At 51.4% G+C, this 16,580-nt stretch overlaps 1 protein-coding gene across 1 annotated transcript in view; it reads left to right on the forward strand.

The window, feature by feature from the left end:
* The window catches only part of GRIN2A (glutamate ionotropic receptor NMDA type subunit 2A), a 373,199-nt gene that overhangs the window by 87,270 nt on the left and 269,349 nt on the right, over positions 1 to 16,580 (forward strand). The window lies entirely within an intron of this gene.

Raw genomic sequence — 16,580 nt, forward strand, 5'->3', positions numbered from 1 at the left:
CTGATGTGAAGGAAACACTATCGATGGGTCGATTCCTCCTCCTTCTCTTCCTCCTGTCATTCATTCGATTAGCAGATTATTTAGTGAGCCTCTACTACAGGCCAAGTGCTGACCTGGGTCCTCATCACAGACCAATGAGCCAAATGCAGACCCTTGCCCCCATGGAGCTTATAGTTCAGATGACAGAGGCAGAGAATAAATAAATATATAATGCATCAGCCAGCAATTAAGGCTTGGAAGAAATGTGCACAAGAGATACCCGTCAGACTCTAGGAAAGTCAGAGGAGGGAGGGATTAACTCCTAGTGAGCAGAGGCTGTGGAAAGCCCCCCAGAGGGGGTGACGGTGGCCGAGATGAGGAATCCTGTGAGGCCCACACAGCCTCCAGTCTCACATGAGAGTTCACTGGGACGTTGAGATATTCTCCTCAGGAGCTGTGTTGGTCACCTCCTTTTTTTCCTCGCCTCCTGTAAACAGGGATTCTAAATGAGATTGGGACCCAGGGCTTATTTCTGGATTTAATGATGTTGGTGTTGGGTCCAGAGTTCCGGAAGGGCTTTGTCCCAGCCTCTGATTCCCGGAGAGGATGCACCAGCTTGGGGTGAGCCCGACTGACAACACGAGAAGGGCTTGCTCTGTGCAGGGGACTGTGCTGGGCCCCACGCATCAGGACCTAGGGAGAAGGGAAGGGCCGATGCCTGCTTTGCACGTTAGCGGCCTGTGCGATATTTTGTACTAAGTGCTCAGTAGATAACAGAAATATTCACTGAGTGCTTATTATATGCCGCAGACATGTCACCAGCCTGTAAGGACATGATGTGTGTCTGCTTACCTCATTTTTACAGCTGATGTGCTATCCGTCAAACAGATAGGGAAATCGAACGCAGGCTGTCCTAGGATAGCTGGAGAAAGGGTCAGAGAGGGCTTCCTGGAGACAGTGATTGAAGCGTGTCTAGCAGCTGTCCAGGTGGGAAAAGGGGAGCCAAGGAGGGCACTGTAAGGAGGGCACTGCAAGCGGAAGCAGCTTGCTGAGAGAGCTTGGGGAGCCTGCAGGACGGAAGGTAGACCCGGAAGTGAGGAAAGGTGGGGGTGGAGAGGTGGGCACGGTGGGGAGCGCAAGGAGCCCTGTAGGCCTTGCTCCGTCCTTTGGATTTTCATCTTGATGGCACTGAGTAACCATGCAAGTAATTTCTGGAACGGAAGTGTCCCACGATCAAACTGGCTCCGCACAAAGGTCACCGCTTAAACCCCGTGACCAGCAGGTTAGCACTTCATTAAATGCCGTCTCACGCACTCCATCCCACCTCCCGGCAGCCAGGCCTGCCTTCCCACATGCACAGGCACCTGTTTTGGGGTCCGGGGCGAGAAGGCTCGACGCAGGGAGTGTTGGGTCTTGCACACCTGTCAGAGATTTGCACACGCAGAGCTCGGTCTCTTTTGCATCATCGCCTCTAGCGACTGCAAATGCCAAATGGTGGGAGTTTCTTCTTGGCTGAAGTTGTTGTTTTTTTAGGTTTGAGACTCCAGTGTTTCCTTTGAAAACGTATTTTCTCTCTCTCTGTCTCTCAAAGAGCAACTTGTTCCTCCTAGGCTAACAAAGTCCTCTTAACTCTTAGGGGAAGCTTGTCTATTCCTGGTGGGATCAAGTCAGCCCGGGGCGCCTGTGTTAGCCTTTAATTTTCAAAAGGAACACCACAGGTAAAGGAAATGGGCCAGTGAGGGTTTGAAGTCCTTTCTGTTTTATTGTTATTGAAGGAGGCCCGCGGAGGGGAATGTTTGCTGTCAGCCATTGCCTCATTTTGGTACCACTGACATCATCCCCACGTCGGCCTCTTTAGAAAGTGCTGGTGCCCAGCTGGTGGATTGGTCACCTATTGCCCTGGCACGAATTGGCCGGCACTTGGTGGTTCACACCTACTTCGTATTTCACAGATGTGTCAGGAGCCTGGGCGTGGCTTGCCTGGGTTCTCCGCTCAGGGCTGCAGTCCAGGTGTTGGTGGGGCCACACGGTCTGGCCTGGGGCTTGGGGTCTTTTCCGGGCTCACAAGGTGGCTGGCAGGTGGCAGGATTCATCTCCTTGCAGCTTTAGAGTTCAGAGAGGCTTCTTGGTTCAAAAGCAGGATTGGGGGGAGGAGAGGGAAAGTGTGAGCCCTCTTTTAAAGCACTGGCCTGGGGAGGTCAGGCCCACCTCGGTTACTCTCCCTTCCTGACATCTGTAGCTCCCTTCGCCTTTGTCACATGAGGTAACATAGTCACAGGAGTGATCCCCCGTCATATTCCCAGGTGCTGAGCACACTCAAGGGGAGGACACCCTGTGAGGGTGTGGGTCATGGGTGGTCATCTTGGATTTCTGCCTGCAGGAGCTAATAACCTAAGTCTCAGACTCTATTCTGTTCTTCCGAACTTTGGATTAAGCGCGTGGCTTGGACAACAGCTGTTTCGTAAAGCCCTCTCGTAGTTGCATCATCAGAGAGGGTGGAGTGTGACATACGATGTTCTGGAGTTTTGAGATACGGGGGAAATGGAACCGGCAGATGCAGAAGAGGCATCCCTGGTTTCCAGAGCCGGGTCACGGCCACCTGTTTCTAGGTGGGCTTCGTCAGAACTGATTTCTCTGCTGGAGACAACCGAGCAGTGACCTTGTAACCCTGTGGCAAGACGAGGGTTCTGGGAGTTGACGGGTTCCAGAGGTGAGGTTGACCTCCGGCCTCCCGACTCCAGGTCTGTTTCCGTGGGTGCCCCTGAGCGTGCTGTTTTCTGTCCATACATCTCAGCTTCCCACTCTGAAAGGTGAGGGGGTAGGGTAAGAGGGGTCTCAGGTTCCTACTCGTGTCCGTGTCACTTCTGTGGTGTGACCCAGGTCCGGAACTTGCACATTCGGGGCATGTGGTATTTAAGAAGCAGGTGCACGTATGCGGAGAGATATGGGCGAGCGCCTCTCAGGTATGTTGCCCTTCGAAATTAACCAGTCCCGGCTGGACGCTTTGTCTTCATGAAGGCGGAGACCCTCTCTAGGCAGGGAAAAGTTCTCTTTGTGTTGACAAGTGTCCTCGGTTGTATTCGGAAATGGCGGAGTGGAGTGTCGGGCTCAGGGGCCCCCTGGGTTCACGGGCTTGCTTTCTTAATGCCTCGATCGCACTTTTAATCAGAACAAATCTGGAGCATTTCTCTTCCGTGCTTGTTCCTGCCATTTCCAGCCACTCGACGCTTTTTCATAAACAAAGTGACAGTTTGATGGAATGTGGTTTTAATTAAGCTGCTTTCACTTGGAACAACTTTCCGGGAGCATATGTAAGGAGCACAACTTCAGAAGTGCCACCGGAGGCTGACTTCAGAGACGCGTCACCAGGCAGTTTGGGAAGAACAAAGGACACCAGGAAAGTGGGACTCATCGGTGGTGTGCCACCTCCCAGTCCGTCCCAGGTCCCAGCCTGCTGTCCCTTGTAAGGAGTGCGCGAAGCCTCAAGGGCGGTGGGGTTGCCTGGCGCTGAACCCAGGACCAAGCTCACGGAATGTCAGGGAACTGCCCCATAGTGGCTATTTATGTCACTGGATTTTTAAGCCATTCATGGCACGTCCCTCTCTTCCACGGTTGGGACATTGCAAAAACAAAATGAAGTAAGACCCCTGTTATTCCGCCTCCAGTCACAACTCAGTTTTATGAGCAACGGTGAACTCTGCGTAAAAGACCTTCCAAGAACTCCGAGTCCCCCAGGGAAGTGAGGACCTTCACAGGATAGAAGCCGCATGACAGGGATTCACAAATGGCTACTCGGGCCCGGAGGGTGGAGATGTGGCTGGGCACACACTTTACCAGCTGTTCGGAGGACTGCATGTATATATAATGGGGGAACAGTATGTCACAGATCCGCATTTGGCCTCCTTGGGGTGGGCATTTGCCTGGTGAGGGGGTCCCTGGCGTTACCTGGAAACAGTGCAAGGATGTAGGCAGGGTGGTATTGTTTTTAGCAGCATCGGATCAGGGTCTCCCCACCCCCACCCCCCCACTTCGTGTTCTGGTGCTCTGTGGCCTATAGATCTGCCCTGATAGATTGCTGCTGCTGCGGAGAAATCCATCAAGCCTTTACCCTGCACATGACTCACCTCCCTGTGGCAGGCACGGCACTCAGCTTCCAAGAATAGCCTAGCCCGAGGGATCCAAGCTCGGAATCCCTTCCAACTTTCAGGGCTCTGAAGTTCGGCGCCCACAGAGGTCTGTGCTTAGGTAACGGGGTGCAGATGGCTTGGTGTTTGCAGAGACAGTGGCTAATAACCATCTCCCTTCCACCTTTCTTTCCTGTCGGTTGCAGGAACGCAAAATTCCAGGCCAGATCACATTGCTTACAAAGGGAAACCTTGATGGTCAGGCTGGCCTGATGGTGCATTTCAGTGGCTTAAAGATAAGGTAATCAGGAAGTCCCTCATTCACTTATTTGTTGTTCATTCAACAAATATTTGCTGACTGCCTTGTAACTAAGAAGCACAACAAGAAACTCAATGGGAAATCGCGCAGAGGTTGAATCAGATCTAAGCGCTTAGCCCTGGACATACTCTTTGGTATTGAATCCTGGCAACCAGGCAGGGGCGTGATAAAAATAATAGCTGACATTTATTGAGCACTTACTACATGCTGTGTTTTAAGCACCTCACTTGAATTAACTAGATCAATCTTCACAATGGTTCAAGGAGTTGGGTGCCATTAGGAACCTCGTTTGCTATTTAAGAACCACAGGAAGGGGCGCCTGGGTGGCGCAGTCCGTTAAGCGTCCGACTTCAGCCAGGTCACGATCTCGCGGTCTGTGAGTTCGAGCCCCGCGTCAGGCTCTGGGCTGATGGCTCAGAGCCTGGAGCCTGTTTCCGATTCTGTGTCTCCCTCTCTCTCTGCCCCTCCCCCGTTCATGCTCTGTCTCTCTCTGTCCCAAAAATAAATAAACGTTGAAAAAAAATTAAAAAAAAAAAAAAAGAACCACAGGAATATGGTACAGAGGGTAACTTGCTCGAGCTCATATAAGCTGCTAGGTAGCTGTGTCAGGAACTGAACCCGGGGTTCTCTGATACAAACCACGTAAGCATCACGATGCTTACGCCATTCCGGCATCACCGTGGTCTTCTGTCATTTCTTTCCAGAACCCTCTGACCCCAGGGGCTTCCCTCCTCCTTGAAACATTGAGTTTCTCAACTCTTTTGCAGGCCTTCTCAGAGCATCTGCTAAGCTCTCCCATCTCACTCTGTCCGTCAACACTTCATTTCCTTCATAACCTTTATCATATTGTGACGTCCCCACATTTGCTTTAGTCCGCTTGTCCCTCCCCTCCCGTCCCCGCGAGAATTGAAGTTCCCAGAGGCATGGGCATTGTGTGCCTTAATTATCTTCACATCTGCAGCCCTGTGGTAGAGCCTGGCCCATGACAGGTCCTCAGTAAATGGCTACCGGGCAGTCAGGGAGGGGCACAGGTACAGACCACATTTCAGGCACCATGAATGCCTTGTCGTTAGAATGACAAGCTGTGAGCGTGAGGCTGTGTGGTCATTGTTAATGCTGTCGTTAGCCACGGCTGGGGAAGACAGAGGGCACGGGAGACTCCAAAGGCACAATGGAACATGACGGAACATGTGGGATTGCCGTGCAGAACCAGCGTCATGAGAGTCTGTCAATGGGCACCTCTCCCTAGGGCGATAGGAGGGGACTCCATCAGCCCACCGCAAGGTGGGTTGGTAGGTTTCTGTGGCGGCTGCACGCAGAGAGAGGGAGCAGTCCCGGTCTGTGGCGGTGCCTCCGCAGGGCAGTAGTGACGGAACAGAGAACTGGGGGTCCAGGCTGCCTTCTCCCTAAGGACGTACCTTCAGGACCTGGGGACCCGTCCAGCGCTCGGAGAATCTTTGGTGCTGATCGCTGCCTCCCTCACGGCACCTTACTTTGCAGCCCTGTTTTGGTTTCTTCTTTTACGCCTTACATCGTCTGTCACTAGTACATGCTAGAAACAGGACTTTGTTCTAGAACATTCTGTGGGGCGCCTGGGTGGCTCAGTCGGTTAAATGCTGGACTTCAGGGCAGGTCACGATCTCACGGTCCATGGGTTCGAGTCCTGTGTCGGGCTCTGTGCTGACAGCTCAGAGCCTGGAGCCTGCTTCAGATTCTGTGACTCCCTCTCTCTGTGCCCCTGCCCTGCTTTCACTCTCTCTCTCTCTCTCTCTCTCTCTCTTAAAAATAAGTAGACGTTAAAAAAAATTTAGAACATCCTCGAACATGGCCACTGAGCCTCACTTTGTTCCTCTGTGAAATGGGGATTGAGCTGACTGGTGGTGCTGCCATGAGGATTAGATAGGGCTGCCGTTTCTCCAACACCATTTGGGACGCTCGGCCGGTAAAGTTCTGAGGTGCCCGTCCCATGCTACTGACGACAACAAATCAACATCTTACGTAGAATGAAGATGTTTCAGGTACTGGAATAAGCTCATTATCATTAAGATTTAAAGTCTGCAATTGTAACGGCTTTACTGAGGCACAATTGTCCAACTTTGCAAGTGTTGACACACACGTGCCCCTAGGAAACCATCACTGTGATTTAATCAAGCCTCATCACATCCCCCTGGTGCCGATGAGGAAAACAGGGGCTTAGGGATACACGTGTCTTCTCCTGGATCCCAGGGCAGCCAGGGGCAGAGCTGTCCGATCTGGGCCCGAGTTCCTGGCCACTGTGTGCACTGCCCGCCCCCCCCCCCCCCCCCATAGCGGATGGTCCCTGTTGGTGATGCTGGAGCAGGCGTGGTTGCTCACACCTGTTTGGAGGTCTGGAGCACCGAAGGGCAGAACAACCAGAGTCATGTCAGTTGGTCCCCTTAGCCACGGCGCTATGACCTGCAAGCCTGAAACCTCATCCCTGAGCTCGCTTCCCAATGAGCAGGCTACTCTGCGAGGGGAGAGGATGGCCTCAGCAAGCCAGCCACCAAGAGCGACGTCTTCCAGCTTTTCCGGTGGGTAATAGGCCTGCTGGGTGCGTCTGAACACCGTAGATCGATTCCAGTCCCCTCAACGCAGTGACATGTGGGAATGTTTGGGAAAACCTTACGGGTGTTACCAGACGTGGCATCCCAGTTCTGGAGCCTCAGAATGCTGGATTCCAGAGGTCCCCGAAACTGCAAAGGCATGAAACCTGGTACCCATCCAGCTGCTTCCCTTCTCTCCCAGACCCTGGGCGTGTTCTTCAGCTCAGACTCTGGAGAGCTTTTGGATGCGTTCCTGAGACTCCATGCACTGGTTAGGCTGCTGTTTTTCCCCGAAGTATCTTTTGTCCATCTCCTCGACTTAATCCATGCAGCCATGCTGCCTGGTTTCATCCCCACTTGCTAGCTTCATGACCTTGGACACGCTCCTCAATCTCTGGGCCCTCCATTTCATCAGTGAGGATCGTAACAACGCTGACCCCGCGTGTGGGTTACATGCACTAACTATGGCAATGCACGACAGATGCTTAGTACGGTGTCAGGAGCAGAGCAAAGCCCCCGGGATACGTTGCCGCCGTTATTGTTTCTGTCGGTGGTTGTGTTTGTTGTTAATACCACACGTTTGCCCAGCTGGTACCTCTTCTTGCCTCCTCCTCCTCTCCCTCCTCCCGACCCGCCTCCCCCTCCATGTAACTATTACATTGTTTGCCCTTCAAGGTGTTACGTTTTCCAGAAGACTCCTCTGACATGACCCACCCTTTGGGTTGGGAACTCTTCTGATGCCCATTCATTCTCTCCTTCAACAAATGTTTATTGAGCAGCTACTATGTGTGGGGGAAAGGAGCAAGGTGGGCACAAATCCCTGCTGTGATGATGCCTCCCTTCTTGAGGGGGAAGAGGCAGAAAATAAACAAGACCGATGAGTAAAATCTATAGTTTAAAAACTTATAATTGCTATGGAGAAAAATGAACCAGGGAGGGAGGTTTGGGATCATGTCCCAGGTTAGGTCTGTTACAGGGTGATTATTGATAGTCTCAGAAACATGTTAGTTTGGACAATTACATGTTCACCTTAGAGACAAGGAATGTCAGACATGAGGCTGCAGTTTTAAATATGATGTCAAGGAAGATGATATCTGAATAGAGACTCCAAAGAGGTGAGGGAGTACACTGTTCACAAGAGCATTCTGAGAAGTGAAAACAGCACGTGCAAAGGCCCTGAGGTGGGGGGGGGGGCATTTCAGGTGTGTTTGGAGACCATTCAGGCCAGGATCGCTTGGGAGAGGAAATGATAGCAGAAGGGTAGTTGGAGGCCAGCTGGATTGTAGAGAACCTTGTGGGATGGGGTGAGGTCTTGCCTGGGGAACCATTGCAGGGTTTGGGGCCTATAAGGGAGGTGGGGCGATTGTGGCTGCTCTGTCGGTATTAGATTGCAGTAGGGCAAAAGTGGAAACAGAATGCTCATCTGGGGAGAGGTGAGATGGCATGCACCAGGGTGCTAGTGGCTGTGCTGAGTGCTGGGTGGATTTGCTGGTGGATGGGATGCAAGCTGCCAGAGGAAGGGAGGAGTCGGAGACGCTCTGAAGTGTCTGGCCTGAGCAACTGAGGCGGGGGCTCAGAGACCGATGACAGACGGACAACAGACCGACCATAGTCCTCTCAACTCCACTCTCCCAGACCCACACATTGTGTTTGTTCTGTGCCCGCAGCTCTTTCTCCTCCAGACCACGGGCACAGTGAGAGCGTGTGTCTTTTCCTTTTTGTCTTTCTCAGAGCGATACCCCAAAGAATGTTCCAGATGGGCTGTGACATGAATATAGTTTGAAACCAAATTTGCACTAAACGCATCTCTCACCCAGGGAAGATCTAGGTCCTAGCTCTTGGGGCAGCCACCAACACCTGTTCTTTGCAGAGCAGAAAGACCCCCCCCCCCCCCCCCGCCAAGTCCCCACCTTTGTCGCTGCACACGAACTTGGACCGTGGCTCGCAGTTCTGTGGGGCGGGTGCAGCAGATGTTGCTTCGCAGACACACTCCTGTGGATGGCTTTCGGGTCCCAGCCCACCTCCACGGCCCACCGGATCCCGCCGGGAGGTACTCCGCAAAGTCTCACAGTGCCCAACGGCGGAGAGGGTAGATACAAACAAACAGCAGGAGAGACTTCCTCCCGGTGACTCAGAGCCAGGCCTGTGGGCGTGGGATCCTCCCCCCACTTTGCTAACTGACGTCCCAAGTGCAGAGCTGGGACAGTCTGTGGTCTTTTCTGCTCCGTGTGCCAGCGTGAGCAGCCTCCGGAGTTTTCTGTGCCTTCTCAGGGCAGCGCACCGGGCACCTGTTTTGCCTTTGCACGTGGGTCTTGGGACAGACTTCTTCATGTTGTTTGAGTTCTCACACTGTCCTTATAGAAGCACGGTGGCTAAGAACAGTTTCTGGAGTCCCTCTGCCTTCATGCAGAGCCTAGATCTGCACATGCTGGCCGCGGGACCCGAGACTGGTCTCGTCATCTCTCTGGGTCTCAGTTTCCTCGCCCGATTGCGGGTGGTTGAGAAAATAACAATCGCCAGCACTTACTAGATGCTTACTGTGTGCCAGGTACTGGGCACTAATGTTTCCCGCAATATACAGAATAGGAAACTGAGGCATGGGGAGATGAGACGGCCAATGTAATGTCCTACAGCCAGCAAGGTCAGGGCTGAGGGCTTTTTTTTTTTTTTTCGGTCCCATTTTTTATGGTAGTAAAATATACAGAATGTAAAACTTACCATCTTAACCATTTTATGTGTAAAGTTCCAAGGTATCCAGTATATTGTGTTGCTGTGCAACCACCCCCACCAGCCGTCCATAGCCATTCTTCATCCTGCAGACCCGAAGCTCTGTGCCCGTTACACATACCCACTCCCCATTTCCCCTCCCTCCGGTCCCCTCCACCTGCCCACCTACCTACAGACTTCCTTTCTTGTCTTGTCTTGTCTTGTCTTGTCTTGTCTTTGTTTTCTTTCTTTCTTTCTTTCTTTCTTTCCTTCTTTCCTTCTTTCCTTCTTTCCTTCTTTCTTTCTCTCCCCCTTTCTCCCACACCCTAGCTTCTGGTAACCACCATTTTTACTCTCTGTCACAGTGAATTTAGCTTTTATTATTATTATTATTATTATTATTATTATTATTATTTTAGATTTCATCTATAAGCAATACTTGTCTTTTTGTGTCTGGCTTATTCCACTTAGAATAATTTCCTCCAGGTTCACCCATGTTGTTGCAAATGGCATGATTTCCCCTCTTTTAAGGTCTAAATAATATTCCATTTTCTTTACCCACTCCTCCATCGACAGCCACTCTGCCTATTTCTGTATCTTGGCTCTTGTGGATAATGCTGAGGTGGATGCGGGGGTGCACCACCCTTATCACCAACAATGTTGAGCATCTTTTCTTTTTTTAAGTTTATTTATTTATTTTGAGAGGGAGAGGGAGAGAATCCCAAGCAGGTTCCACACTGCCAGTGTAGAGCCCAATGCGGGGTTTGAACCCACAAACCATGAGATCATGACCTGAGATGAAATCAAGAGTTGGACACTCAATTGACTGAGCCACTCAGGTGCCCTTGGGCATCTGTCTTCTCATGAGCTATTTGTATTTTGCCTTTTGAGAAAAGTCTATTGAATTCCTTTGCCTGTTTTTTAATTGGATCGTTTCTTTTTCTTATTGAGTTGTAAGAGTTCTTTATATGTTCTGGATAATAGACTCTTAGCAGATATACGATTTTCAAATATGTCCTTCCATTCTGTGGGTTGTCTTTTCACTTCTTGATAGTACCCTTTGCAGAAAATTTTAGTTTGGATGAAGCATGCCTAGTATTGTTTATGATCCATTTCCCCCTCTGGTCCCCCTCCTTTTTTTGTCTTCAGACAGCAGCTTGGGAGTTTGTTAGTGCAATATTAGTTCTGGGGGTGAGGAAGACCAACCCTCTGTGCTTTGCCAGACCCCAGACTCAGGATGACACGGGACAAGAGACCCTCAAGGCTAGGACTTCTTGGCCTCCGTCACCTCCCCCGGCTTCAGAATCCTTTTCCCAGACCAACCCTGTATGACATCAGTGTGGGAGGAGGCGGCCCCTGAGTCTTTGGAAGCACCTGTCTGAACGTTTTTGTCTGTTTCCCTTGGGCCATGCGTGTGAGCCCCTCAACTCTCTCCCTCCCTGGGTGTCGGGAGTGCTCAAGCCATATGGGGTCTCATCCCTGCGTTTCCTCAGTCCTTCCTTGTATCTGCCACAGCTCATTTTTTCTCTGCGTCCCCAAGCCTCTGCGATGGAGACCAGCTTCAGACTCGGCCTGTGCTCAAGTCTTGGGGGCCCCAAGCTCCAGTGTGTGTTAGGACTGCCCGGCACACTTGTAAACGTGCAGGTTCCTGAGCCATTCCCCACAAACACTGAATCTGAATTTCTTGGGGGAGGACCCAGGGATGGGCGTGTTTGACCAGACCCCCGGGCAACTCAGATGTTGGGGCTCCACAGGCCACTTACTTGAGAGGCCCCACCCTGGTCCAGAAGGCTACCCACTCAAATGTGTCCTGAGACCCCAGAGGGGGTAAGCCTAGTGGTTCTTGAACTTGGCCGCATATTAGAATCACCTGGGGAAACTTAAAACCTCTCTACAGCCAGGCCACAGTATGGACCAATCAAATCAGAATCTCTGAGCGTGGGACCCAGACATCAATAGTTTTTAAAGCTCCCTGGGTGGTTCCAGGGTGCGGCCAAGGCTGAGAATCAGAGGTTTTACAACCGGCCTCAACCAGCAGCCATAAAATTTTATGTGCTGTTTTCCTTTGCTAAGCCCTCTAACCCCCCTCAGGTAAGCTGGACTCTGCAATTTACTCTTCCCTTTTACCCATGCTGCAATTTACCCTGTCCTCGTGCTGCATATGGAGGGTGCAGAACTGGGGGCGAGGGAATGTGCACACGCCTCCAAGTTCCTACAACAGGGGGTTGGCCGGCCGCACAGGGCATCACTTGACACACCTTTGTCTGTTATGATAATGCTAGACTGACCTGGACTTTGTGAGGGGGCCACTGATATCCCCAGCCCCCAGATAAAGGGATTGTCACCTTCTGATCAGGAACCCGTGGCACATTGGTCTTTCTGGGGATTGTTCTACAAAGTGGTCGAAGTGTGGGCTTTGGAGTCAGGCCGCCTGGTTTGAAGTTTTGCTCTACTGCTCAGGGGGGTGAACTTCTGGTCCTCCCTGAGCCTCTGTGTCCTCATCTGTGCACTGGGGACAGGTAAAAGTACTGAAGAATTGTCCTAAGTAGATGAATGGATAAAGAGAGTGTTGTATAAACATACAATGGAATAATAGCCTTAAAAAAAAAGGAAATGTTGCAGTGGGCCAACTTGGATGAACCCGGAGGACGTTAGGCTAAGTGAGACAAACCAGTCACAAACACTGCATGATTCCAGTTATATGGAGTATCCAAAATAGTCGAAGTCAGGGGCACCTGGGTGGCTCAGTCCATTGGGTGTGCAGCTTAGGTCGTGATCTCATGGTTGGTGAGTTGAAACTTTGTGTGGAATCTGTGCGGACAGCTCAGAGCCTGGAGCTTCAGATTCTGTGTCTCCCTCTGTCTCTGCCCCCCCACCCCCAACAAAGATAAATCAGCATTGAACAATGTAAAATAAAATAGGGGTGCCTGGGTGGCTTAGTTGGTTCAGCATCCGACTTTGGCTCAGGTCATGATCTTGCCGATCCTGAGTTCGAGCCCCGTATCGGGCTCTGTGCTGACAGTTCAGAGCCTGGAGCCTGTTTCGGATTCTGTGTCTCCCTCCCTCTCTCTCGCTCTCTCTCTCTCTCTGCCCCTCCTCTGCTTTCACTTTGTCGCTCTCTCTCTCTCTCAAAAATAAATAGTAAAAATTTTTTTTAATAAAATAGATTTTTATTCTATCGAAGTCATAGATTGAGAGAGTGGAATGATGGTTGCCAGGAGCTGGGATAAGGGGAAGACGGGGAGTTACTCATCAATGGGAATAAGGTTTCAGTTAAGCAAGGTGAATACGTTCTACCTGCAGCCGGTGATCCTATGCTGTGTAGTTCAAGTGTCTTAAGAGATAGGTCTCATGTGAAGTCTTCCTTCCACAATAAAATAAAATTAAACATAAGCAAACAAACGAATAAATGTGATTAAGCTTCCAGAAAGCAAGAAAGCAAGAAAGAAAAAATGAGAGAAAAGAAGTGCCTGAAGAATGAAACAAAGGGGATCCATGTAAAATATTTAGCCCCATGGCTGATGTCAACTCCCATTCTTTGTCTAGGGTTACCTTCCAAGCAGCTGCACTGACAGGTAGGGCAGGTGCTTAGGACCGTGCCAGCAACAGAAACAGTGGCTGGGTACCTCATCCAGAATGATCTCAGGGGTCATTGATCTACAGGCTTGGTAGATCCCTCTCGTTTACTGCCCCAGCCCTGCCTGGTGACACTGTCATCGGCCCTCTATTTAACACCTTCCCATGTTCCAAGTCAGCCCCTCCCTGAAGGCACAGCTTGTGATAACACTGTGGACTCCGACATTGACCTCCTAACGCACTTGAAGTTACGCTCTGTGTAATGTCCACATTGTGAGGAGGGGCTGTTCATGTCGAGGCAACCAGAAGAGACACATGTCCTTCTTCTTGGGGAGACCCATGCCTCATCTGGTCAGATTCCAACGACCCTGCTTGACTATATTGTAGTTACAGAGTGTAGACCCATTATGGTTCTCCCCTCACCTCCCCTGGCTCTGGGTCCAAGTGACTGACAACGGCATGTGCTCCCGGAGCTGGTAAATTTACAGCACTACATTTCTACTCATGTAATTTTTAGAGTATCTCCACCTGTACGGATCTGCATGATTATGCTTTTACAAAACCTCTGACCACAGATCCTGAGTTCTCCCTTGACCGTGTGCCTGGCATGATTGTTTCATGTACAGTCAGTTCAGCTGATTTCCCAGTTCCAACGTGCTACATTTCCCCTTCTGATCGATAACTGCCTGTCGCTTCACACCAGGCAAGTGTTGGATAGATGACAGTGTTCACTCGGGGAGGACATGGAATCCCCACGATGTCCACGCCCCGGGCTCGCAGGGGACACCCACGTTGATGTCAGCGGCTCCCCCAGACGCAGAGGAGGACAGACCCAAAGAGACTGAAGGGAGCTGACTTCTTAGAGGGGAAACAGCCCCTGGGAAAAACAAATGAAGGAAAGAGGGCACTTGGAACGTGTCTTCTTGTTAGGGCCCAGATGGTCTGCGTGTGAGGCAGCCTGCAGAGCTGGCTAACGCACAGGCCCAGCAATTTGAGCCAGTTCACGAAATCTCAGATCGGAGCCACGGAGGGCCAGACGGGAGCAGGGGGAAGAGAAGGACCTGCTTAAAATTTACTACCTGGGAAATCTGATGATTAGTGGTTAGACAACACAAGAGGGGGAAATTCGTAAATCTCTCCATGTCACCAGGATCCTGGGCCCCAGGCGGTGCTTGGAGTTTAAGAACAAATCATCTCAGGCCACGCCGGTAGCATTTTTTACCATAATTACAAACACCTGACATACAGGAACGTTATAGATGGCTGGCTTCCGAGCTGTAGTCCAGCGCTTCTCAGACTTGAATATGCTCAGGATTCTGGGATCTGGTTCCAATGCAGATTCTGGTTCAGCAGGTCTGAGATGGAGTCCAAGACTCTGCATTTGTAAGGAGCTCCCAGGAGATGCGGTGCTGCTGGTCCGTGGATCATACCAGGAGTAGTGAGGCTACGGGAATGTTTGGTAAACAGATGCAGGGGCCTGAGTTGGAGGCATTTCCTGGTGGCAGGGAAGCAGCTGGGGTACCCAGAAAGCATTGCCGGCGTCTCTGGGGCCCTTGTCAAGGAGAGGGCTGGGGGACCGCCTCTAGCCGAGCGTGAAGAGTTAGGCTCTCTGGCTATCTGTCAGGAAGAAGTTGCTCTTGAAATCCCAGGGCTGCTGGAGTTGAGAACATTGCCATTGAGCTTAGGGAAAGAGAGGAGAGGGGATAGGGGATAGTCAGGGAGGGGGGAGAGGCGAGGGTGGTCAGGGAAGAGAGAGCAGGGGGTGGTCAGGGAGGAGGGAGAGTAGGGGAGGGTCAAGGAGGAGAGGAGAGGGTGATAAGGGAGGAGGGAGAGAAGGGGGGGTCAGGGAGGAGGGAGAGGAGAGGGTGGTAAGGGAAGAGGGAGAGCAGGGGTGGTCAGGGAGTAGAGAGAGTAGGGGAGGGTCAAAGAGGAGGGAGAGGAGGGGGTGGTCAGGGAGGAGGGAGAGGAGAGGGTGGTCAGGGAGGAGGGAGAGGAGGGGGTGGTCAGGGAGGAAGGAGAGGAGAGGGTGATAAGGGAGGAGGGAGTGGAGGGGGTGGTCAGGGAGGAGGGAGAGTAGGGGAGGGTCAAGGAGGAGGGAGAAGAGAGGGTGATAAGGGAAGAGGGAGAGGAGGGGGTGGTCAGGGGAGGAGGCAACCCATAGATACTGTTTCTTGATGGTCTTTCCTCTTACTTCCCGCTTCCAACTCTTTGCTCTCAAGTTTTTTTCTCTGCTCAATAATTGCACCCACCATTCATCCAGCTGCGTAAGCCGGACATGTGGGAGCTGTCCTTTTTTTGCTGCTGGGAAAGGCAGTCCTGCGTGGCTTGCACTACTCCTGCATGGCTGCGTAAGAGTGGCCTTGGGCCTGGAACATTTTCTCGCAACGAGATAAAGAGCCCTTACAGCCTATGTTGGGTTTGTCTCCTTGCTTGGGTGTATCTTCCTCTGTTCTGGGCTTGATGTGCACTTCTCAGTTCTGCTTATGCATGTGTGTCGTTTGCCACCCGGCCACCCCCCACTGCTATATTTGTTCCCAGTGGGGAGGGATTGGGATCTGTTCCTGCAGCCTGAAGTGGGGTATATGCAACCACACAGCAGCATCAGCTCTGGCGTGGATCCCCTGGCCGTGGGGATTGACATATTGCAAGGGATTGGATCTTTTACATTCTCTTTCTCCTCTTGCTGTAAGTAAATACTGGACCATTTGAACACGGTGTGTGTGTTTTCTGTTCCTGGCTTTTAACCCTGGTCACACAGCCTGAGCACCCAGTGAACAGTGAGATATCTCCTTTCTCTCTTCCCTCATACCTAGTCTAGTGCTATTTATAGTTGTTGTCTTTCAAAAATGTATCTCAAATTCCTCCCCATCTCCCCTGCCACCACTACCATATCCACTTCCCTGGACCTCTGGTGTCACCTTCCACCTGGTCTCCCTGTTCCCACCTCCATCCCTCTCCACTCGGTCTTTCCCACTGCAGTCAGGTCACTGCCCTCTTTGATAGCCTCCAGAGGCTTCTCACTACATCTTGGCTGGAATCCAGGTGCCTCCTCTTGACCTTCACAGCCCCACCCTTCTTACCCCTCTCCCCTTTGCTAGCTGTGCTCCGCTACACTGGCTCTCTGCCAGTTCCCAACACACCCTTGTGTTCTTAGAGTCTTCACATATTCTGTTCCCTCAGCCTAGAACCAGCAAAAATACATACCTACATACATACATGAAAATTTAAAAAAATAAAATAAAGTATCTCTTTTCACTGTTAGCTCCTGCTGCCTTCAGCTCTCTGGTGTCTTTTCCTCAGAGAGGCTTCCCC

Source organism: Prionailurus bengalensis, chromosome E3 (genome assembly GCF_016509475.1).
Source record: "Prionailurus bengalensis isolate Pbe53 chromosome E3, Fcat_Pben_1.1_paternal_pri, whole genome shotgun sequence".
Lineage (NCBI taxonomy): Eukaryota > Metazoa > Chordata > Mammalia > Carnivora > Felidae > Prionailurus > Prionailurus bengalensis.